This window comes from Pan paniscus, chromosome 1 (assembly GCF_029289425.2).
Source record: "Pan paniscus chromosome 1, NHGRI_mPanPan1-v2.0_pri, whole genome shotgun sequence".
Lineage (NCBI taxonomy): Eukaryota > Metazoa > Chordata > Mammalia > Primates > Hominidae > Pan > Pan paniscus.
This window is the reverse complement of record NC_073249.2, coordinates 153,164,302-153,189,625: the sequence shown is the minus strand read 5'-3', so window position 1 is coordinate 153,189,625 and position 25,324 is coordinate 153,164,302. Positions and strand designations below refer to the sequence as shown.

At 35.2% G+C, this 25,324-nt stretch overlaps 1 long non-coding RNA gene across 1 annotated transcript in view; it reads left to right on the top strand.

The window, feature by feature from the left end:
• The window catches only part of LOC130541789 (uncharacterized), a 64,096-nt gene that overhangs the window by 16,815 nt on the left and 21,957 nt on the right, over nucleotides 1-25,324 (top strand). The window contains exons 2-3 of the long non-coding RNA XR_010109733.1: nucleotides 8,210-8,307; nucleotides 17,592-17,873. This is a non-coding gene — a long non-coding RNA (uncharacterized LOC130541789). The remainder of the gene's footprint in view (nucleotides 1-8,209; nucleotides 8,308-17,591; nucleotides 17,874-25,324) is intronic.

The following is a 25,324-nucleotide window of genomic DNA, read 5'->3' as shown; positions in this document are numbered from 1 at the left end:
TTAATGTAATATTTTTCTAGCTCTTTTTAAAATTTTGTCTTTATCCTTAATTATCTCAGTATAACTATGATGTAATTTACTTTGTATTTATTCTGCTTTGGGGCTAATGACTTTTGAATCAATAGATTTGTGACTTGTACTAAATTTGGGAAGTTTTTGGCAATTATTTGTTAAAATATTTTTTTCTGCTTTTCTTTCTTCCCCTTCATTTCTGAGACTTTAATAGCTTGTGCATTAGAACTTTTAATATCACAAATTCTTTAGGCTCTGTTTGTTTATGGGACCATTTTTGTCCTCTGTGTTCTTCAAATTCTATAATTTGTACTGATTTGTCTTCAAGTATACTGACTATTTACATAGTACCTATATTTCTTTTTTTAAGCCCAACCAGGTATTTTTATTTTATATATTCTAATTCTCAATTTTCAAATTTCAATTTGATTCTTTGTGGTTTGTATTCTTCTGCTGATATTTCCAAATTGTTCATTTATTTTAACCATATTTTTATTTATATTATTGAACATAGCTATAATAGCTGTTTTAAATGACTTTTCTCTCAAATTTTGCATCTTTCTGTTGGTTTCTATTGATTATCTTTTGTATGAAGTACTGTTCTCATTCAATGAACAAAACAAACCCATAATCTTTCCTTGTGGAATTTATATTCTAGTAAGAGAAGGCAGACAATAAACAAGTAAATTATATTACATATGAAAAGACAGTAATTACTACAAAAGTGAACAATAAACAGATAATTTTAAATGCGACAATTAGAGAAGACGTCACTGAACATGATTGGGGCAAATATTTGAGGATGATGAGGGAACAAGACATTCAGTTCAAATAGCTAAGATGAAGGCTTGAGGCTCAATGAACAAAAAGTGAAAATGCCATTAGGAAAAAGCATGAATGGTGTGCTTAAACACCATCAACCAGGCTTGTTTGCTTAGAGTGAAATGGGCAAGGGGAAAGTGCATTAGAAGCAGGTATAGATAAGTAGTGAGGATGCCAAATTATGTACTGGCTTGTAGGCCACTTTAAGGACTTTGGTTTTTACTCTTAAAAAGATAGAGAATCATTAGAGGGTTGTAAGTAGAGAAATAATATTATCTGATTTCATCTTTAAAATATTATATTCATCAATATATTAAAATATTTTCATTAATATATTAAAAATATTTTCATTAATATATTAAAATAGACTATAGAAAAAGAAGGTTATAAGCAAGAGGTCAGGTAAGGGGCTGTTGTAAAAATCTGAGAAAGAAAAGGTAATGCCTGGGATCAGAGCAACAGCACCTGATTTGCCGGAAGAAGTGAGCCCTGTTTATGTTGAAGATAAAGTGAAACATATTTTGTGATGATATTGTGAGTTGTGAGAAAAAGAGAAGAGTAAAGCTTAACTTCAGGGTATTTGGTTTAATTGCCCGGAAGAGCCATCAATACTAACTAAATAGGGAAAGGCTTTGGGTAGTACATGTTTAAGGGTTAAAGAACAGGCCTGAATTTAATTTTTGCCTTGTTACATTTAAGATATCTAACAGACATTCTAATGAAACTTTAAAGAGAAAAGCAAAAACAAACAAACAAACAAACAAAAAACAAAACTTTGGAGTTCAAGTTACAGGTCCATGTCTGATATATGTGTTCAGAAAGCAACAAAGTGTAGAATATTTAAAACCATATTGCTAAATTAGGTTACCTATTGAGTTAGTACAAACAGAGAAGAGAACCAAGAGTTGGGTCTTGAGATACCACTACATTAAGAGGCTTAGGGAGATGAGACAAATCCATTAAAGAAGATTGATGAGAATCTGCCAGTTACTTAGGTGGAAATACTAGAGAGTGACATCCTAGAAGCCAAATAAAGCAAGATTATCAATGAGGAGGGAATAAGCTTTTGACAAATACTGATGACAGGTTAATTAACATGAGGGCTGAGAACTGGCTATTTAAATTAGCAAAAATTAGGCCATTAGGAGCTTGACAAAAGAAGTTCCAATAAGAACAAAAAACTAACCTACTAGCAATAAAGATATGTTTCACATGAGTTTAAGGGAAAATGAGATGAGAAAAAATAGAGACAGTGGGTATAAATAAACTTTTCAATAAGTTTTGCTGTAAAGGTAGAAAAAAATGAGTGGTTAGCTGAAGGACGGAGCAGGGCCAAGAGTGTTTAAGATGGGATAACTTATTGTATGATGATACGTTGATAAGAATAAGCCTGTATAAAATGAAAAAAATGATATAGACAAAAGGTTTGAAAATTCCTGGAGGGATGTCTTTCAGTATGTGAGAGGATATGGAGCATTTGAAAGAAGCAGGGCTAATTCATCTATAGTAATAGGTAGGAGGCAGAATAAATATGTCCAGGTGGTGGTATCTGGGTAAATGTCATTCTAAAAGTCTGTAAAACCTTTTTTTTATACAATATTTTCTATCTTTCTCAGTGAACTAGGAAGCAATGTCTTGAGCATAGGAGAGAAGGTCTTGTAAATTTGTATTCAGGGGTTGAAGAAGAAATTCATCATCTATTAGAAAAATTGAATGGACTGGGGTATTGTACAGCAGTATTAAGGATCTGTAATAAATAGAAGGCATTAGAAAATAAATATTTAGAGAAAAAAGGAATTCATAGAAATTAACTTATGATAGCAAAAATGCAAACTTCAATTGAAAATCTAGAAAAAAATTTGAGGAAATATCCTAGAATAAGAAGTAAAGAAGTAAGTGGTTATAAAATAGGGAGAAAGTTTCAAATATAGGGGTGCATAATATCTAAATAATAGAAGTTTTATAAATAAATAAAAAATAAAACGTACAGGATTATAAAAGAGTGAAAAATTCATGAAAATTATTGAGATAATTTTCAAGATCTCAAGATTAGAAAAGATTTAAAAATTACTCCCAAACAGGAAGGAAGCACAACAGATAAGAAGGAAGAAAAAGATTCACACCAAAGCCCCATTGACATGATATGAAAATTTAATACAGGAAGGCTCAGGGCAAAACAATAATGTCTTCAAACTTACAAGAGGAGTTAATTCTCAGTCTATATATATATATATATATATATATATATTTTTTTTTTTTTTTTTTTTTTTTTTTTTGAGATGGAGTCTCCCTCTTGTTGCCCAGGCTGGAGTGCAATGGTGCAATCTCAGCTCACTGCAACCTCTGCCTCCCAGGTTCAAGTAATTCCCCCACAACAGCCTCCTGAGTAGTTGGGATTACAGGCACCTGCCAACATGCCTGGCTAATTTTTTTGTATCTTTAGTTGAGACGGGGTTTCGCCATGTTGGCCAGTCTGGTCTCAAACTCCTGAACTCAGGTGATCCTCCTGCCTTGGCCTCCTAAAGGGCTGGAATTACAGGCGTGATCCAGCACGCCCCAGCCAATGTATCCATTCATTGTGAGGCTGCAATAAATACATTTTCAGACTTGCATATACTCAAAAAAGTAATTTTGTTGTGTTATTTTTCAATAATTTATTTAAAAATTTGCTTCACCAAAAGGAGAGAGTCATGAATAAAGAGGAAGACTTTGGATAACATACAGGATATTTATTACAGGCAAAGGGCATCCTGCAGATGATGGTTAAGGGAGATTCCAGGATAAGCACATTCGTTAGGACTTCCATTCAGACTGCTATATGAGGGCAAGAGCCCTGGCAATAATGATTTTTAAAAAGTCCAAAAACCTTAGAGTTCCTGATATGTGTAAACAACAGAAAAAACAAATATCTCACCTGATTCCCTGTAATTGCCTCCTAACTCTTCTCTCTGTTCCACCCTGTTTGCCTCCCAATATAGTCCCCACTATTCTCAACCCAGCTGCCAAGCAAATCCTCTTAAAATGCTTTTAAAAGACTTTTAGAAACACATTCTTTTAAAACTCAAATAATATCACTTCTCTGCTCAAACCCTGAAAACTTATTTCCCATAAAATAAAATCGAAGTTTGAACAGTGACTTACAAGTCCCCACATATGTAAACCCCATTTCCTAAATTTATCTCCTACTCCTCAACTCCTCATTCTGTCAGTTCCTACCACACTTTTCTCCAACATGCCAGGCATGCTTCTAGATTGGGTCCTTTGCTCTGACTACTTTCAAGGATGTAAAGGAGGTCCTTTAAACCTCTTCTCTAATGTCAGCTTTTCAAGGACACCTATGAACTCTGCTTTCTATTCATCATAGCCTACCCTACCTTTTGCCCCCATAACTTCTAGCACTTCTAATGTTGTAGATAGTACGTGCCTTGTTACAATATGGTTTACTATATGTCTCACTGGCCAGATTGTGAGCTCCAAATAGTCAGAGAGCTGTTTATGAGGATACTGTTAGGTTCCAGATTCTCAGAGAAGTACCTAGCAATTTAAAGGCACTCAGTAAATATTTCTCAGAGAATTGTTTCTGTGCCAGATTTTGAGGATGAAGTAGCAAACAATATGTATTAAACAAAAGAAAAAATGCTCCAGTTATTAATTCTAAGAAAAATAATATTTGTACAAAAAATAAAATAAGCTCATAGTCTACTACCTCACTCAGCTGCGGAAATATTTACACAGTATTTATAATATAAGCTTTGCTTATATTATATTATATATTATATAATAAAAGCTTTGTTTATATTACTATAAACAAAATTGGTGATATAAACTTAAGAGAAAGGTTGAAGGAATAGTGTGTATGTGTGTAATAAGTAAAAAAAAAAAAAACCTAGGTCTTCCTATAATTCTAGGAAATAAAAGTATATATCTAACTAAAATATCACAATTACAAAAATTGCGAGAACAATTTTAATAAAAAATAGTGGCAAAGGGCCGGGTGTGGTGGCTCATGCCTGTTACCCCAGCACTTTGGGAGGCTGAGGTGGATGGATCACTTGAGGTCAGGAGTTTGAGACCAGCCTGGCCAACATGGTGAAACTCCATCTCTACCAAAAATACAAAAATTAGCTGGGCGTGGTTGCAGGTGCCTATAATCCCATCTACTCGGAAGGCTGAGTCCAGAGAATTGCCTGAACCTGGGAGGCAGAGGTTGCAGTGAGCCCAGATTGGGCCATTGCACTCCAGCCTGAGTGACAGAGTGAGACTCCATCTCAAAGAAAAAAAAAGTGGCAAAGTTTTTTTTTCTAGTGGGTAGAAATTTTGGAATTTGGGTGATGAAAACTTTTTTTAATAGTGAGATATAAAAATAATTTTTAAAACTGTATCCATCAGTAACTTGGATTTATCTTAAAAATAAATGTATAAATATTTTAAAATGTTATTCATCATTTTGTGAACTATTCTTCCTTGTCATGGTCATAAGCTTTAGGTTAACACCAATGAATCAAAACCACTAAATAATTTAAGCCCCTTTTTCATTTAGAGGTCCAGAGCACTGACAAACCAGTTTAGCCAATTTGTATTAAAAATGGATCCACTGGCCGGGCGCAGTGTCTCACGCCTGTAATCCCAGCACTTTGGGAGGCCGAGGCGGGCCGATCACAATGTCAGAAGAGCGAGAACATCCTGGCTAACACGGTGAAACCCCGTCTCTCCTAAAAAATACAAAAAAAAAATTAGCCGGGCGTGGTGGCGGGCGCCTGTAGTCCCAGCTACTAGGGAGGCTGAAGCAGGAGAATGGCGTGAACCCGGGAGGCGGAGTTTGCAGTGAGCTGAGATCGCGCCACTGCACTCCAGCCTGTGTGACAGAGCAAGACTCCGTCTCAAAAAAAAAAAAAAAAAAAAAAAGATCCATTTATTTAATCATAATTCTCTCCAAAGCTATGGCACAAATAACTCATTTAGTGTTTATTAAAACATTTTACTGGAACCATACCAGTCTAATTTATGCAAAATTTGTCTTGATTACAATACGTGTAGTTCATATGGCTCTTACATAGTACAAATGGGTTTGTAATTATTTGGCTGTTTAAGGGGATGATTTACAAGTAAATTTTGCATGGTTATAACTTAGATTTTACTTAGAATGAGTTGCAAATTTAACCCTCTCACTCAAATAACAAGAAAATACAACATGGCAATTCTAGAAAGACTAGGACATTTAAAATATGGAACGAAGTTAACTTCTGAAAGATAATGGAAACCTCAAAGACGGAATCATTTTAATGTTGGGATATTTCTGCAAGTGTTTTGTAAATGTGCTCCTTAGCTTCAAAATCAAATCTGCTAAGTGAACTGAAGTGAGAAAATGAAGTGCATTGTTCAAGTTCCTGAATGTCAGGCTACAAGTTTATCATTTCAAAGCTTAAAATGCTTTATAGCTTTTCAACTGGACTGTGAATAGAGGTGAATATATTAGTTAAGCCAAAGACATTTTTTATAATCTCACTTAATTTTATTTTTTCTAAATCGGGTTCACAGAGAAAAAATATTCTTTTTCAGCAAACTTTAATCATTAACCAAGTACCAATAAGAAGAAATATATACTCTTTACCCTATATTTGAAAGGTCAGCTGTCTGTCATATATTCTTTTTTGCCTTGAAAGCAGCATGAGATCACACAATCTTATTTTACTTGGCTTGCTTCAGATTTATCACTTCTCCAGCTATCAATGGAACACAGCTTATAGCATGTTGTTCACATAAGCTGTGATATACATCTGCCAGCAAAACATTCTAGTTTCTAGGATTTCTCTCTCTTCTTCATAAGAAAAATTCTTCCATTTCTCATTTGCTTACTTCAGAAGCATCCCTTTTGAAACATTTCCCTGTTGTAATACATGTCTGGTTGCAATCACTTGTGAGACTTGGCTTTGGATCATGGTACAGTAAAATACAATATATGCTCTAATTCATTTAACATAATTTCAATGAACAACCATTACATGCAAAACTTTTAGTGGATGTAAAAAGATGTGTATCGTGTATTATATGAAGTCTCAATATAAATAATAATAAATTTTCCAAAGATAAAAGGGATCCACGTTAGAAGTAGTTTCCCATCACCAGAAGTATCATACATGGGAAAGATGACTAATTAGTACATGATGAATTTTTCTGAGTATTACATATGAGGAAGAAGAATCAATCACCAAGTAAGGTGGGATATTGTGTAGTAAAGAATTTAATCTTGCCCCCAAAATAGTATGGGCCTTGCCCTTGATTTCTAGGAGGTAAACTATAAGCCGTTGGAATATCATGGATGATAGGATTATTTTTATATGCCTGGAGGCCTTGGGTCATGCCAGACAGTCTAACAATGTTATTCAGGAAACCAGCCACTTTGTTGGCTTCTAGTGAATTTTCCTGTAAGTGCACTAATCCATTGTCCACTTAGATTAACCCGACCAATAAAGACTGGAACTCAACCTGCTGTATTTGTCTCATAGATAACTTAATTTGTCTTAATAGATAACTATTCACAGAGCTCCAAGCATCAGGATGAGGCCTACCTGTAGGACTGGCTCCAAACAGGCCTTCCAAGTCCCCAGACACCAGCAGATTAATACATTCCACAAATCATCAGGATCTAACTTAGAAATCTAGCTTCATTTTTTCTTTCTTCAGTTTGTGTGTTGAGTTTTCTATGGTTTTTGTGTTATCCCCTTCACTCGGCCCAAGGTAGAGCAGAATGTGTTAGCAGTTGCACAGACTCTGCATTGACCAGCAAGAAATAATTCTGGGGAAAGTCTATTGTTCATCATAACCCTGGCCAGTGTTTTGATGCTGAATTGAATGCCATGTAGGGATAAAAGTGTACATGGATTAATTCAGCTACAGTCAGAGACAAATTTTACAACATATTTTCCTAATGGGAGAACTCACATTGTATAGATAACTGACTATAGTATGTAAATAATAAGCTAATTATTCTTCCTGTAAGTTTTCTCCCAAGTAACTAATGGCAACTTCATTTTAGAGAGACCTCCACAGTCATGGGAGGGATATAAGTTTACTGGTGACATTCCCTTAAATAAGTGAAGGCCTCTGGGACAATTCCTAAAGTGCCAATTTCTGTGTTTTGGGGAAGATGGCAAGATAATGTCTGGCTTCCACACAAGAAGCACAGTCCTGGAGTTACATATGGGAGGAAATTGTTGCTTACATTTGTTGGGACACCCTAAATAGGAATGATATGAGTTGGGTGACAGGTTGACATTTCTTCCAACACTCCTCTCAACCAACTGATATGCCTTAGAGTTGCCAGTTCAGTTTGAATATTTTAGTCTAGTTCTTGTTTTGGAGGGAATGTTTGAAGATAGTTGGTTCAACCTGTCCTGTTTGTTCATGTCACCAGATGGGATGGCTACTCTGTGGAAAAATGGAGAGAAGAGAAGACTACAGTGATGGGAGCAGGTACTATATCCAGTGGTATTTTTCTTGGGAGGTGCTGGAGTCAACCGGCTGTTTCCAATATACTTCTTAGTAAGATTAAGAGAAATGGCAATCAAATTATGGTCAGACCAGAGTCATGATGTCATGGTGAGAGGGTAGGGAGGGGATGGCAGTCAACCCAGCAGTCAGTTACATTTAAGGTGCTTGCCACAGTGTGGGAGAGCCACACAAGGCATTTTCCTTTATTAGAAAGGGTGAAGGCAAAAGAGCTTCTGAAAGACAAATTATCATTAATGGTTCTTTCTCTTCCATACCTCCCAGGGTCTAAGGTATTCTCTCCTCAGATACTAGGGTTACTCTACTCCACTAGCTCAAAATCAATCTGTTCCTCTCCAGTAGCTATAAGATCACTGTTTTTCCAATAATTTCCTATTCACACCTAGAACATTTGTCCATAAGAGTCAATTGCAAGAGAGGCAAGAGCATTATTATAAAACTCAGCCACAATTAAATTTGAATAACCTCTTTTGGCTGAACTGCCACTTGGAGGGTGCATCGGTTATGCCTGCCTAGGGTTTCCATTAGAGGGAAAGAAGTACCCATCATGCCCAGAAATTGTCAGGGTGGAATCCTGAACTTTCATCACTTTTATAAATATTTTTACTCTTGTAAGACTATTTTTCTCCCAGTCCAGTCTCACTTGGCTAACTCCCACTATTTCTAATTATAAGTGTTTCCACCAGAAGTTCTTTCATCCCTCTTGACTAAGTTAGTTGCTTTTCTACTTTCTTCCAAAAAGTATCTTCCATAATACATAAAATTGCCTACATAGATTCCCAAGTTCCCTACCCTAGTCTTTACTGGCTTAGATTATGTTTTAATCAATAGTGCATCGGCAGCATTTAGCATAGGGCCTTGCACGTAACTGATCTTAACAGTGTAGAATAAATGAATAAAAGAAACCTAGAAAAATAAAATCTTTGCAGGATAGTTTCAAATCGTCAATAGAGAGAAACTAAGGCTCAGCAATCTCACTGTCAAGTCCAGAAAATGTGCATTTGTATACTGATTGCACTATTGTTCGTAATAACAAAAATTGGTAACTAAATATTGAACAGTGAAAGAATTGGTTAATAAATTGTGAGGCATCTCTGTTGTAGAAAACCATGCAGCCACAGCAAAGAAGATGTTGGACCTATATACATTTTATACATTGAAATAATGTATCATTCACATATTTAAAAAATAGCAAGTTACAGATTCTTACATATAGCATTATCCCATGATTATGATTATTAAGAAACAAAATGTACACTTGCACATAGGTCAAGAGAAGACAGAGAATGAGAGAGACAGTGAGAAAGATATGAAAAAATCCAATTAAAATACAGGAATGCTGTAGCCATCTCTAAAGAGGGGTTACTTCTGAAGGTGAACTGGAGTTGGTGGAAAAGACTTTTGTTCATTTCTTTATATCATGCAAAAAAAATTGGAAACAAGGGTAGTTTCTCGTATTTTGTTATTTCTATTGTTCAAATAGCTTAAGCAATACATTTTTAAAGAGGAAACCAAATAAAGTATTAACAGTGCTATTTTAGTGAAGTTAGATTGAAGGTAATTTATCTTACTACTTATATTCTGCTGTATTTTTCACTTTCCTGCAATAAGCATATATATTAAATAAAAGTTATGTAAGAATCTTTCTTGGCAAAGCCTGGAAAAGCAATGAAGAAGATTGCTAGAGCAGAATATGCTGTTATTTTATCTTCTACTCAATTCATCTTGAAAGTAAATAGATTGTAATGTAGGCCATAATTTTGTGTTTAATTGCCACCTATATATGTTTCTCTCACTGCAATTAAAATGGACATAATGAAGAAAATGTTTATACTTTCTGTATAAATCATCAGAAAGTGTCCCTCTGGAGTTCTCTGTCAAGAGTAGTTGTAATGTTTGTATTTTAAGTATTTATTATAATAGTGTGAAAACCCATCTTGCTTATTCCCACAGTGTCTGGGCTTGTATTAGGCACATGTAGATTTAATAAATGTTTATTGAACACCAAAATCATTGAATAACTCTAAAACTATAAAATCAAGTCAATTAAATAGAGAAAGAAAGTTAATTCCCCTAGGGAGCTTTTTCTGAAACAAAATTTCACAGCCTGGGGAAATATCCATTTTGGAGTTGAACTCTTTATGGCTTAAACTGCATGGGGTGTCATGATAAATACGTTTCCTTAAGGTTGCCTTTGTCTGACTGTTAGCAACTCACTAGGTGGCTGCAACTGTGGAAAAATATTTAGTTCTTTAAACATTTCAGTCATGCAGTAGTTCTTTAAACAGTGACAAATAGCCAACATTTCTCCATAGTTTATAACCTTTTTCTTAATAGGTTTTCCAGTGGGAGTGAGAGCTCCTATTTAGTCAACATTTAGTTAATGTTATTTTTCTAATTATCCAATATGACTAATTTAAAATGTCTTAACTTTTAATCAAATCAACTTTCTGCACCAGCATGGCTACTTTTTCAAATGCATAGTTTTATAGTTCTCAGTCTACTCAACTGTTCAGAAACAACTCTCCTTTAAATTGTGAATTTAGCAAACATTATTGACTACCATGTTCTGGTCCAAATCTACACCAAAATAACTCTATTAAAGCTATCAAATTGTATACTAGTAATACATGTAAAACTTTAGAATATTTGCATTTGACAATCCATTTGATCTTTGCTTTCATCATTCCTCTATTCTAAAAGTTAATCTTAATCTTCACTTGTTAAAACTTATTTCATTTATAAAATCTGGCCAAATACCACTTCTTGATGCTTAATTGATTCTCCTTATTTAGAAGTCATTTTTCCTTCCTTTGAAAATTCATGGTATGCTTTTATTTACGTTCAAACGTGTTTTTATATTGTGCAATCTGTTTTCACCTACCTATTTTGTTGATTATCATTTATTTGATACTCCGTAAAGTATTCAATAAGCATTAATTATGCGCATTGTACATGATGAGTACCATTTTTAGGCACTGAAGAAGTTATAGCAAATATGAGAGAGTTTTGTCCTTAAGGAGCTTACTATCTGGATTTTTCACTTAATGCATTCCAATTTATGTTAAAATTTCTCTGGTCTTAGAATACTAAAATGAAAGCATCTTAAGTAAGGAGATATCAATTTATTTATTCTCGGATACCTCTTTGCTCATCACAGAGTACATAATGAGCTTTGCAATATTTACACTAACATAACAAATTATTATTGATCAAATATGTTATAATATATTATCTCTTTTAATCCTCATTGCAACTATAAGATATGTACAATTAGCCTTATTTTAAAGATCTTACTAGAATTTCATTGGTTATTCATACCAAATAGTATATCAAAAATTTCCAAAGATTTCTTAAATAGTAAAAATTGTAAAAATATGCAACTCAGTGGTCAAGAAATCAGAGGCTGTATGGACCAAATAGCATGACCATTGTTTTCTCCCTAATAGCAAATGTAAGGATGCTAAAATAGTCATGATTATTTGAAAATAAGTATTATTGCCATATAACTAGACATGTTTAAAACATTTCTCACAGAAACAGTGATGAAACATAGAAATAAGAGCTCCCAAAATTGATATAAAATGTGATAAGACACTAATAATCACTATTATTATTACAAATATTTAACCTTATAATTGCCATAGAACATGGGATATTAATATTTTAACTTTTATAACTATATTTAAAAACTTCAATGATTGCAGAATACGTCCAGTGCAGGATCAGTCATTGAATTAATTTACACATATGTAAGTCTAATACTAGCTTCCTGGGGTTAAAAAATATGATTCATCTACATAACCCAGAGCTCTCATGACACTATACTCTTTTGATCTCTGTCATTTACTTCTTCATTTCTTGAGCTAGTCTTTCCAACCTCACTTAATCATCACAAATTAAAGTTTCTCAGATTTCTTGCTAGGCCCCTTATCTCCTGACTTTATTTTCTACAAACGTAATCATAGTTACCCCCATAACTTTAATTATGTGGCCATACTTCAATCATTGCCAATTTTCTAGCTGTAACACTTGCTCACTAATTTATGAGGTTCAGACTGCAGAATGGGTTCAAAACTATTTTTTTTTTTTAAATCCAAAGGCTATTTTCCAAAGAATTCTCCATGGCTCACTCTGGCAGATATTTTAGTTTAACAGAGTCATAGAGCACCATGTAAGCTGTTGTAAGAATTTGTTTTCACCTTCATATGAAATGGTGACTGTAAAAAAATATGTGTTTTGGGGTCAGGGGTGGGGGTGGGGAATGGGCAGCCTCAAGAAAGCAAGAAGAGAGCAGTTAGGAAAGAAGTTTGAACAGACATGTATTGCTGATGTGAATATTACAAAAAGAGAGTAATCAAGGATTAACATAATTTTTTTCATCCAAGTATCTAGAAATTTGGAGTTGTCATTTACTGAGATTGAGAAAACTACAGAAAAAGCAGCTGTGGAAACACAAATGGGATTACACTTTAAAGTTAAGTTTTAGAAACCTATTTTATATCCAAAAGAAGATGTATGAGTCTATATTTGAAGGGAGATGTTCAAATTGAAAATAGAGACTTGGAAGCCATTAAATGGGTTTTAAAGCAGTGAGATTTGATGAAATGCCCTCTTGAGTAAGGGACCAGAGGGGTAGATCTGACTTATTTGTGACTTAGCCCTTGACATGTCTCAGAGCAAACATAGATGAGGCTGTGCAGATACCACGTAAGTTAGTGCAATTTAGACTGTTAATGTGAACACGATTTATTTCACTTACAGACAAATTAGGACCTCAAGGAACACAGATTAGAGTCGAATAGTTGAGTATATATTTGTCTCATTTACTAGACTGGGGGTTTCTCAAAGCTAGAATTCATATATTATTTAATAATTTCAGCTAAGACTATTTCTTGAATATATTGAATGTGCAATCATTGTTGAGTTAAACAGAATAGGAAAGTATTCCTATAGAAAATGCAGTTGATGCCCATGCAGATCTTTGCAAGCCAGGTTTGCACATCCTTCAGCCTTTGCATTGTTTCTGTCTTCACTATTCTCTGGAGACTTGCCCTTGGCAGATGAGAATGACCTTGCAGGGAGAAGCAGGTTAGACCCCATCCCCTTCCAAGAGTTACTAGTAGTCAATGCCTGACTTGTGAAGCCCTTAAGAGTCTAGCACCTTTAGCTCTGTGGTGTAATTCAGTTACCAGAGCTCCCCAAATAATCAGACCTGGGCTACATTTCTCCTGAAACCATATCTTTGCATAGCTTCTTCTCCTGCCCTATCACTTGAGTTTCCCTTGAGAGCCCTCCTTCAATGAGTCACATGTGCAAAGATTTCTGCCCTAGACCTTACATCTAAGAAACAAGAAATAAAGTAATAGCCAAGTCACAAATGGACACATATGACTCCCCAGGCATTTATCTAATATAATTAAATTAACCTAGAACTTCTAAATTATTAAACCTTTCTGGTTTGGGGGATGGAATGGAGAAGGGATTCTATTCTGTATTATTTGTGAGCTTTCAAATATAAATGACTCTGGAAATTTCAGGTCATCGCTTATTTTTCCCCCACGTCTCACCCCAGCAAAATGTCAGACTCCTCTTTTTTTCCAAGGTAAAGAGCCACTTATAGGTGAATGTATAAATATGTAAACTTTCTAAATTAAAGTCATATTTCCAATGTTGTAGAGAGAAATGCATCGTCAGGCAAATTCATCTCTATGTGAACATCATAGAGTGTACTCATACAAAGCTAAAGGGTGTAGACTACTCTACACCTAGAATGTATTGTATAGTCTATTGCTTCTAGGCTACAAATCTTTACAGCATGTTACTGTACTGAATAGTATAGACAATTGTAATACAATGGTAAGTATTTGTGTATCTCAACATATTTAAATATAGAAGAGGTACAGTAAAAATATGGTATAAAAGAAAAAATGATAAACCTGAATAGAGCATTTACAATGAATAGTGTTTACAGGACTCAAAGTTGCTCTGGGTGAGTCAGTGAGTTAATGACTGAATGACTGTGAAGGCCAAGGACATTACTGTACACTACTGTAGACTTTGTAAACACTGTACACTTAGACTACACTAAATTTATTTTTTAAAATTTTATCTCTTCAGTAATAATGTTATGTGTCTTATTGATTTATGTACTTTGAACCATCTTTATGTCGCTGGGAAGAATCCTACTTAACCACAGTCAATTATCTTTTTAATATATTGTTTAATTCAGTCTGCTGGTATTTTGTTGAGAATTTTTGCATTTATGTTCATCAGCGATATTGACCTGTAGTTTGCTTTGTAAGTTGTGTCTCTGTTTGGTTTTGTTATCAGGGTAATTGTGGCCTTGTAGAATGAGTTTGGAAGTATTGCCTTCACTTAATTTGTTAAAATACCTTGAGTAGAATTGGTATTAGTTCTTCTTTAAATGTTGGTATAATTCAGCAGTGTAGCCATCTGATCTTGGGCTTTTCTTTGGTGGGAGGCTTTTTCATTACTACTTCTATCTCATTCCTTGTTATTTATCTGTTCAGGTTTTCTATTTTGTCATGGTTCAATCGTATTAGGTTGTATGTGTCCAGAAATTTATCCGTTTCTTCCAGGTCTTCCAATTTATTGCCATATAATTGATCACAGTAGTCTCTGATGATAGTTTGCATTTTTCTAGTATCAGTCATAATGTCTACTTTTTCATTTCTGATTTTATTTATTTGGTCTCATGTCTGTTTTTCTTAGTTTAATTAAAGGTTTGTGATTTTGTTTCTCTCTTAAAAAACAAACTTTCCATTTCACTGATCTTTTGTAGTTTTTTTAGCCTCAATTTTATTGATTTCTTCTTTGATATTTATTATTTCTTACCTTATTTAATTTTGGGTTTGATTTGTTCTTGCTTTTCTAGTTCTTTAAGATGCATCATTAAAGACTCAATTTTTTGGATGTGGTCATTTATTACTATACACATCCCTCTCAGTACTGTTTTTGCTGTGTCCCACAGGTTTGGGTATGCTATGTTTCCATTTTCATTTGTTCCCATTTTTTTTAGATTTTCTTCTTAATATTTTAATTGACCCATCAGTAAATCAGGAGCATATTGTTTTATGTTCATATATTTGTATAATTTCCAAAGTTCCTCTTGTTTTTGATTTCTGATTGTATTCTATTGTAGTCAGAAAAGACACTTACTATGATTTCATTTTTTTTGAATTTGCTGAGACTTGTTTTATGGCCTAACATATAGTCTATCCCGGAAAATGTTCCATGTACTGTTGAGAAGAATGTGTATTCTGCAGCTGCTGGATGAAATGTTCTGTAAATGTCTGTTATGGCCATTTGGTCTATATTGCAGATTAAAACAGATATTTCTTTGTTTATTTTTCTGTCTAGATCATCTGTCCAATGCTGAAATCCCCAATTATTGATGTTGAAGTCCCCAGTTATTGGAGTTAAATAATAAATGAGCCCTAGCTTATTTTAACTTTTTTACTTTATATAATTTTTAATTATTTTTAACCTATTACCTTTTCTGTAATAATACATTTTAAAACACATACATTGTACAGCTGTCCAAAAGTATTTTCTTTCTTTACATCCTTATTCTAAATGTTTTTATTTTAAATTTTCTTATTTTTATTTTTTACTGTTTAGATTTTTTGTTGAAAACTAAGGCACAAACACACACAGTAGCCTAGGCCTACACAGGGTCAGGATTATCGGTATCACTGTCTTCTACCTACACATCTTTAGGTAGATCTTTAGGGGCATTAATACACATGGAGTTGTTATCTCCTATTATAACAATTCCTTCTTTTGAAATGTCTCCTGAAGGACCTGCCTGAAACTGTTTAACAGTTAACTTATTTTTTAATGAATAGAAGGAATACACTCTTAAATAATGATATAAAGTATAGTATAGTAAATACATAAACCTTTAACTTAGTTGTTTATTACTATTGTCAAGTATTATGTACTGTACATAATCATAAGTGCTATACTTTTATAAGACTGATAGCATAATAGGTTTGTTGACACCAAAATCATCACAGTCAGGCAAACATGTGAGTAATGCATTGTACTAAAACATTACAATGACTCTGATGTCACCAGGCAATAGAAATTTTTCAGCTCCATTATGATCTTATGGGACCACCGTCAAACGTGTGGTCCCTCATTGGCTAAAATGTTATGCAGCATGTGACTGTATAGCAAAACCATAAAGAGTTCAGGAAGTCTTTGAAATGTTTTAAAATCCCTGATGTTTAGTTGAAGTTATACTATTTAGAAATAGAAACAAAATCCTAAGCCCCTCAACTGACTGAAATCTCCCCTCTTGGCCAAGGGGTCACCAGGAAAACTTTGGAAACTAAGTTCTCAGCCATGACAGGATGAAAGGTCAGACATGCCTGTTATAACCTCTCCCTTGCTAACTACCATTAGGCTTTCTTCCCTAAGGGCCAAACAGAAAACAGCCCTTTCAAAAGACTCCATCCTTGCCATCAACCAACCGCCTGACTGCCGGCCTTCCCTTTTGGAGTTTCAACAAAGCTAGTGACCACCATTTCTTCCTGATGAGAGACCATTAACCATTGGTTGTTCTGGCCAAGGGTTTTCGTGTCTTCTATTTCACCTTTTCATGTCAGGGAGTTGAAAATTCCACCCTTGAATCATGCCAATGCCACTGATTTTTTGTACATGGAACCCCTGAAGAGGCATGAAGCTCAATTGTGCACATTTCTCCTCTCATAAATATCAGGACTCCTCCTGTAGTTTATTAAATATGTGTATTTGGCTTTCCTTCTCAGTATAAATTTCTATTCCCTTTACCCCTCCCTCAAAGTATGTTTCTGGCTTCTGGCCACAGGCTATGGTTCTCAGCCTGTCAGAATGGCCATCCTGCAGGCTGCACCCTCTTGTAAGAAATAAAGCTCTCCTTTCCAAATTTATGAACTTTGTCATTCTTTAGTGGACACTGTGCTATTATAACAAATATTTATTTTGAAAGACAAAGCCAATACCCTGTGCTTTGACTTTGGAAATGTCTTTATCTTTTCTTTCTGTAAATCATAGGTCATTATGCTCTGCCCACGTGCCCATCTGTTCACACGTATGTAATATGCAGCATGTGCCTCACACTGTTACCCATTGGAGTGCCTATGTGACTTAGCTGACTCCTACGCTGCTTGTTTTGGCCCAATCAATATCTATGTGATATAGCTGAATTCCTACTCGGTGTTAACTCTGCTTATTTTTAGGAAACAGGATATCTGTGGTCAGAAGTTGCCTCTTAGGACTAAACCAGTGAAAGATGGGAAAATCCATGATGGAAGCTTGCTTGAACTCTGAAGAAACACTGGCTTCTTTGTAATCCAATTTCCATATTAAATGACAGTCCAGCCAGTACCATGAAAGTTGAAAATCACCATGACAATGACAAGAAGAGACCAAAAAAGGGCAGAAAAGGGGCTCCTTGATTCCAGGGAAATCTTCAACCCTCCTTGATTCCAGGAAAATCTTTATCCCTTCCTAAGAAAAGCGTAAGTATTCCTGCCTTTGCTTTCAATTCCCAACCCCTTCATTAAAGTTATCCTATATCTGTAACTTCCTGGTTCTCAGGAGCCAAGAAGTTGATTGGTGGGCCACTCTCCCACTTCTCCATTTTATGACCATCAAATAAAGCCTGCACTTCTCAATGCTCCTTTCCCATTTCATATACTGGCTTCACAACACCAAACATAAAAGACCCCACCTTTTACGGTAACTGGGAACCCCTAGTAACAATAATGGTTAAAGTGTCACAGAAAATATTAGGCCCAGGCATTAACATAACTAGAATCCAGAGAGAGAACAAGGAAGGTCCTCTTGGGGGAAGGAAGCAAGAAGGAAGAGAAAATGAAAGGGAGATGAAGGAATGAAAGGACAGAAGTATGAAGGAGGGAGGATGGCTAAGAATGAAAGGAGCCTAGAAAGCTGGCCTCCAAAGAAATTTAGGCTCAGCGTCTGCAGAAAATTTATTTCCTTGACCCAGGGAGTCCCTCTTCGGTAAGGAGGATTATTAAAACTTCGATAGGTCTCCCTTGGCAATGTTCGTATATTATTTCCCAACTTATATGAAAGAAAACAAAGAGACAGCTTGCCTTGTGAGAAGACAGTGTGGATGTGGCAATGAGAAGATGAAATGTAAATCCTTTTATATTGTTACAAGTTAGACATAAAGAAAGACTTCACTGGTGTGTCTAACAGTCAGTGATTTTGCAGAGACAGCTTGTCTGGCTCTGCCCCTTGCATGGCATTGTGCTGTGGCTAATTAGACCAGGCAGCTCTTTTTCATTAGTGTTTTTAGTTCCTGCCCTAGTAATGTAAAGGTAAATCTATTTTTATCTTCTTGGCTGTATCTATTGATATTTAATGACAGGAAGTTCACCTTTCAGTACAACTAAAAATATTATGCCTCTGAGGATAACTGGTTTTCTTTTTATTCTTTTTTCATCTACACTGAACAGAAAGATCACCATAATAATCATATGCTATTTTAATGATAGTGTAAATGTATTGGCATTTTTCCTCTCAGGTAGAACTCAAAGTGAAGCTTTCAGGTTTCTGGAGAGAAATATTTTGGTCTCTTCATAGTTCGCACTGTTACACCCCACAGTCAGCTGCCCATTATTCATTCTCTCTGCCCAGATGATAAAATAACAAGCTTTGTACTCCATTGCTGTGTGTTTTGGTGCTTCAAAGATGGCATGCTGAGAGAACCTGCCCTCTCCTAAAGTGAATGTTAGAGGTTTCAGGAAAAGGTCCAACGTCCTTCAAAATCTTACCTTCTCTAATAAGGGAGGTGAAAGATGTCAAGAAAAGGCCACTAGCAGTCCACTGTGAATTATCTGTTTCCTCACCAAGAACTAATGGTCTGCACTGGGATTCCTCATCTTTTAACTCTCATGCCATAGTCAGGTTTCCAAGAAATGCAACATATAGCATCCTACAGAAAAAAAAAATACCCAGTATTAGTTATGTACAGATTTCTGTCCTGAGAATGGCTCTAGGGATCTGGGATCAGAGTATAGGAGAAAAATAAGAAAGTCATTTTCCTCCATTAATTCTAGAGCTTATCCAAGTTATCAGGTTCCTTAGTCATACCAACTTCCAAATTTTTCAAAATTAAAGGTAATATTGAATTAATTTAATCTTGTAAGAGAAACAGGTTGATAATACTAAACTTCGAGTATATAGGTGCATTAACCTTGGAATATATAAGTTCTTTCTATCTCCTCAAGTTCTTCTGATTGATTCTCAACTTCACTAAACAAGAATCCGTAAAGGCAGAAGACAAAAAATATGTGACTATAGTCAAGTGGGCTCAAAAGTCTTCACTCATATTTATAGAGTCCTTACAATGTTACTGGCATTGAGCCAAGTATTTTATATGTATTATCTCACTTAATTCTCACCAAATCTGATATGAATGATGTTATTTTCTGCTCTTGTGGATAAGAAGATAAGAACCAGGGAGGATAAATAACTGGCCCACAAACATATAAACAGTAAGTTGCAGAGTGAAGTTTAAATCCAGAAACCAGAGACTTTGCTCTCAACTGCTGATCTGAAATAAAAGTTATTACTCTTCTAATGAGGGAGACATTTCCTTCAAGTCTTGTTTTTCTGCATAAAAATTCATGCAGATATTATGTGACAACTTTTAATATTTGTTTCAAGAATAAAATTTGTTTAATGCAACCTTTTGGTTACCAGATAAGACACTGTTGCATTTTAAAAATTAGTTTCTGAAATTTTGGTAGAATTGAAAAATATAAATATTACATATCGAATTTTCTTATTATTGTATACATACACATAGATTTGATGTAAAAAGCGATCAACTGATGAAGGAACAAATGTGTGATCTATTAATTCTGTTGTCTTCCATTGTACATTCCTAAAAATTGGGTCTAGTCCGGCTTAAGAAGCAAAGCAAAATAACGCTCCACAGATTAAAATCCTCCAGTGGCTTGTCTGGAATGTAAAGTCCCAACTAGGGAAAATATAGCCCTTGATGATCAATTCCTGGCTAATTCTCCAGCTTTACACCTAACTCTAGTCATATTCAACTTCACTTAAAAATCCATACACTGGCCGGGCGCGGTGGCTCACGCCTGTAATCCCAGCACTTTGGGAGGCCGAGGCGGGCGGATCACGAGGTCAGGAGATCGAGACCATCCTGGCTAACACGGTGAAACCCCGTCTCTACTAAAAATACAAAAAATTAGCCGGGCGTGATGGCGGGCGCCTGTAGTCCCAGCTACTCGGGAGGCTGAGGCAGGAGAATGGCGTGAACCCGGGAGGCGGAGCTTGCAGTGAGCCGAGATCGCGCCACTGCACTCCAGCCTGGGCGACAGAGCGAGACTCCGTCTCAAAAAAAAAAAAAAAAAAAAATCCATACACTATGCTCTAGTTACTTCTAATTTTTCCTAAATCCCTGCTCATGTCCAGAGCTTTTTGCAATTCTCTTGCTCAGTTAATCACTCTTCATTCTTGGACTTCTACTTAAACATTTCTTTTGGAACATCTTTCTTAATTCAGTTCTCTAAATTAAAAGTAGATGACTTTCCTATGTATTCCCATATATACTATAATTCTCCATTTAGTACTTGACCCTTAGTATTGAAATCGACTTACTATTGATCTGTATTCTCCATTATATTATAAACTCTTTGAGAGCAAGTGCAATGTCGTATTCAGCTTTATTTTATTTTATTTTATTTATTTTATTCAGCACTTAGCACAGTACCAGACCTTCATAGTAAATGCTTAAGAAAATATTGACTATTGAATTAATTATTTTACCTTTACTACTGATGAAGGGAGTTGAAAAGTAGTTATTAGGTAAAACAATTGTAGCAGTAAATATCAACTCCTTTTACTAACCTAAAATTTGGGACATTTCACAATGTTATATAATTACAATGGTGCTCAATGAATTTATATCTTTCATCATTATTTTATCCATTTATCTATTTTTTTAGAGTCTCTTTACTCTTTTTGTCATATCTTCTTCCTCTGACATTGGCCTCTATATAGAGCTCTGTCTGAGCAATCTGAATGGGATTTGAATAGAGGTGACAACTTGGTTTAAGTTCAGGCCTATCCAAATCATTGCTCTCAGTGGATTCACTTCTACTTCTTAAACTACATAATTTGCTCGTTTAATACACTTATAATAGTTTTATAAAAATAGAGTACTTATTTGCCTCTTTGAGAATTGTAATTAGTTGTTATCTTTCTGGCATTATTGCATCATCTTCTAGATTGTGACTTCTACTTCACTTGATGAAAAGAGCAATGTCTGCCTGCTGACTCACTGTGATTAGTAACCCATTTTACATACAGGAAGAAACAAATAGGTTTGCTAACTATGTTATTGATTGGACAATTCATTTGGAAAAAGCAATTCTTTTCTTTTGATGTAATTTTTGCAAAAGGGAGAGAAAATGCACTTCATAAAGAAAAGACCAGTATCTGTCCTCCATAATTCTGTGTATGAGAGTCACAAAAGCAGATAGATGGGACATTCAAATCGAGTAATATGAGAAGAGCTTATTTAATGTACTGTTTATAAAAGTACTTTCATAACCACAACATAGGGCTAGTGCAGTGCCTAAAGTTAGTAATAGTAGAACACCAAGAGGGAAAGATTACCAAAATCTGTAGACAGAAAGAGAGAGAGATGTGTGGAGCGATCTTTCCTCAAAAGATCCAGCCTATTTATGGCATATCCACAGGGAGTAGGTTTACTCCTTTCCTCCAGTCTCCAGCCAGTACTCTGGAGTAGTTTAATATAACTGGTATCCAGAGAGAGAACAAGAAAGGTCATGGAGGTAATTCTTATAGATTATCCTCTTGGGGTACACAGCAAGTCAGAGAAGGTTAAAGAGTAGATCTGAATGTCCAAACAGAATTCGTGAATACATCTAGTTTCCAGTTGAGCTCCACCGACTATTATTAAGTAACCTTTAAGTTCATAGGAAAATAACATAACAAGCTTAGACTGATCCATCATTCACCCAGCTCCAAGACCTTTTGCTGAACTCAGGGACTCTGCCCTTCTGTTAGGGGTATTCTAGCAAAATTACAATTTACAAATTGACAACTTCTAAAATTGACAGCTCTTGTATGTGTATTTTCAAATACTTCTTAATGCTACTACATCATTAATTTCTGATTATTACCAAGCTTTCTACAGTTTAGAAAGATGTGTAGTCTCACAGCCTATTTCCATCATCCAGAATGTTTATGTCATTGTAGTTATAACTTCTCACCCTTCTATATTGTGTCGTTCAACGTGTGGTTTCTCTGGGGAGATGGATTACATTTTCAATAGATCCTAACTAACCTCTGGTCATTAGACTGAAAGTTCCAAGAATAAAGGATTCATGTTAGGATATATTTTTGGATATTTAACCTTCTATTTCAGCAAAAGTTCAATGTCTTTTTAAAATAAAAATGAATATAAAACATATTTACCTTTTTTCCATTTTGGCAATTAAAATCATTTACCATAATGAAATACTTTTGAATTTTTTTAAGTGTGGCCAAAGCATTTTTCAGGTCTTTATCAAGGCCTTTGTCTCAATATATTTTTCTTATAAAAGATAGACTAAAAATGATTTCATATAGAGCTTGAGATTTATTGGGAGGTACATTACTAAGGCAGCAAAGGTGAGAGAGGGAAGAAGGTAAATCAAATACAGGATATATATTTCAAAACTATTCAAACCTCCACAAGAAAATATAACAGTGACTTAATCACATGAAACAGGTAAGGTTGTTCAGAGCCATGCTGCTTTGCAAAAGTTTCCTGGGGAAAGAAAGGAAAATAATTTATCTTCAGATTTCCTGACCTTGTCTCCTCTTTCTCAGTGGCCAAAAATTGACCACATGCATTAACAAAGCCTACAAAAAAAACCTTTCAGGTTGTGTCAACTAGACACTCCAGCAAGCTGCTCTGGAAGTCATAACCAAGCTCTGATGTGTGAGGCTTTACCTAAGTCCAGAGTGGTGGAAGGAGCCAGAGCCTCTTGAGATCTGTTTATTCCTGGCCTGGGCTCCTAAGTCCTAAAGCTCCTCATTATGTTGGGGCCAAGGGAAGCGAGACATTAATCATAATCTTGAGGCTAGCAGAGACAAGTGGCAGTATTATATGATGGAACATGACTTTCCGTTGGGCAAGAGGTTTGGGGCCAGGAACTTAACTATTTAGCAATTAACTGTGAAACAAAGTGAATCTGGGGAACATCATAAATTGAGTCTCTGAGATTCACATACATACTCCCATGATATCTGGCTTTGTGGTAACAAGAGAAATAATAACAAAATGTTATAACTTCTTCTGTGAAACAGGAGGTACAAGTTCAATCTCTGAAGATGATGGAGGAATATACCTACGCTTGAATTCATCTGGAGTCACAACTTTACACCTCTCTCTTCAAAGTCCTCTTTCCCAAGACAGGCGCCCCTTTCTAGGGTCATTCATTCTAAAATCTATGTGTAATTTCAGCCTATGTGAACTGGAATAGGAGTAATCAACCAAATCAGTGTTGTTTTCCACAGTAAGCTCTAAAGATGAGATATATTTTAATAAACATGTATCTTTTTTATTATACTTTAAGTCCTGGGATATATGTGCAGAATATGCAGGTTTGTTACATAGGTATAAATGTGCCATGGTGGTTTGCTGCACCCATCAAACCATCATCTACATTAGGTATTTCTCCTAATGCTATCCCTCCCCTAGTCTCCCATCCCTGACAGGTCCTGTTGTGTGATGTTCCCCTCTCTGTGTCTATGTGTTCTCATAGTTCAACTCCCACTTGGGAGTGTGAACATGTGGTGTTTGGTTTTCTGTTCCTGTGTTAGTTTGCTGAGAATGATGGTTTCCACTTTCATCCAAGTACCTGCAAAGGACATGAACTCATCCTCTTTTATGGCTGCATAGTATTCCACGGTATATATGTACCACATTTTCTTTATCCAGTCTATCGTTGATGGGCATTTGGGTTGGTTCCAAGTCTTTGCTATTGTGAATAGTGCTGCAATAAACATACGTGTGCATGTGTCTTTATAGTAGAATGATTTATAATCCTTTGGGTATGTACCAGTAATGGTATTGCTGGGTCAAATGGTATTTCTGGTTCTAGATCCTTGAGGAATCGTATAGTATATATTCTTGTCCTGACAACAGAGTAAGATAGTAAATAAAACACATACCTGTGACAGACTTTCCAATGGAAAATATTCTAAATGGAGGACACTGACTAGAGCAGTCCTTGTTAGTTTCCCTGTAGAATTCTTCTAAAATTATAGAAACACTCAGCGCATAGGACAATCACAATTATACTTACAGCTTTTGTTTATGAAACACCTAAATGTCTGAATAATAATATCATTAAGGAAACAAAAAATAATTTTGGCATTTACCTATTTCCTAATATTCCTGATTGCATATATATATTTTAAAAATTCCTTTTGTATAAACTCATCAAAATGTTTTATTATTTTGTTCTTTGTATTTTACCCATTTACTTAGTAGTTCTATTTTTAAAAGCATATTTAGCATGCCATAAAATATCACTACAAAAATAAGTACCTCATTCTTTCTCTCTCTTTTTACTGCATTCTGTCTTGAAACCAATCCAATTCAATCTAAATGGAGGTGACTCCACAGCACCACTATTATGGCTAATGCAATACTGACTAGTGTTTTCCACAATACTCTGTTGATGGTCTGACATCCTATCTGGAACTATTATACACAGGTGATGGAAATGATCATTCTTTCCTTCTTAAAGTATTCTCTTCACTTGACTCTAGGATACAATATATCTAACAACAGCTTTTTACCTCAAGAGCAGCCTATTCAATGTCTCATTACCAGCTTCTGCTCCTCTTGCAAACTTCTCAGAGAGTGTTTCACTTCTCTCAATTCCTGTCT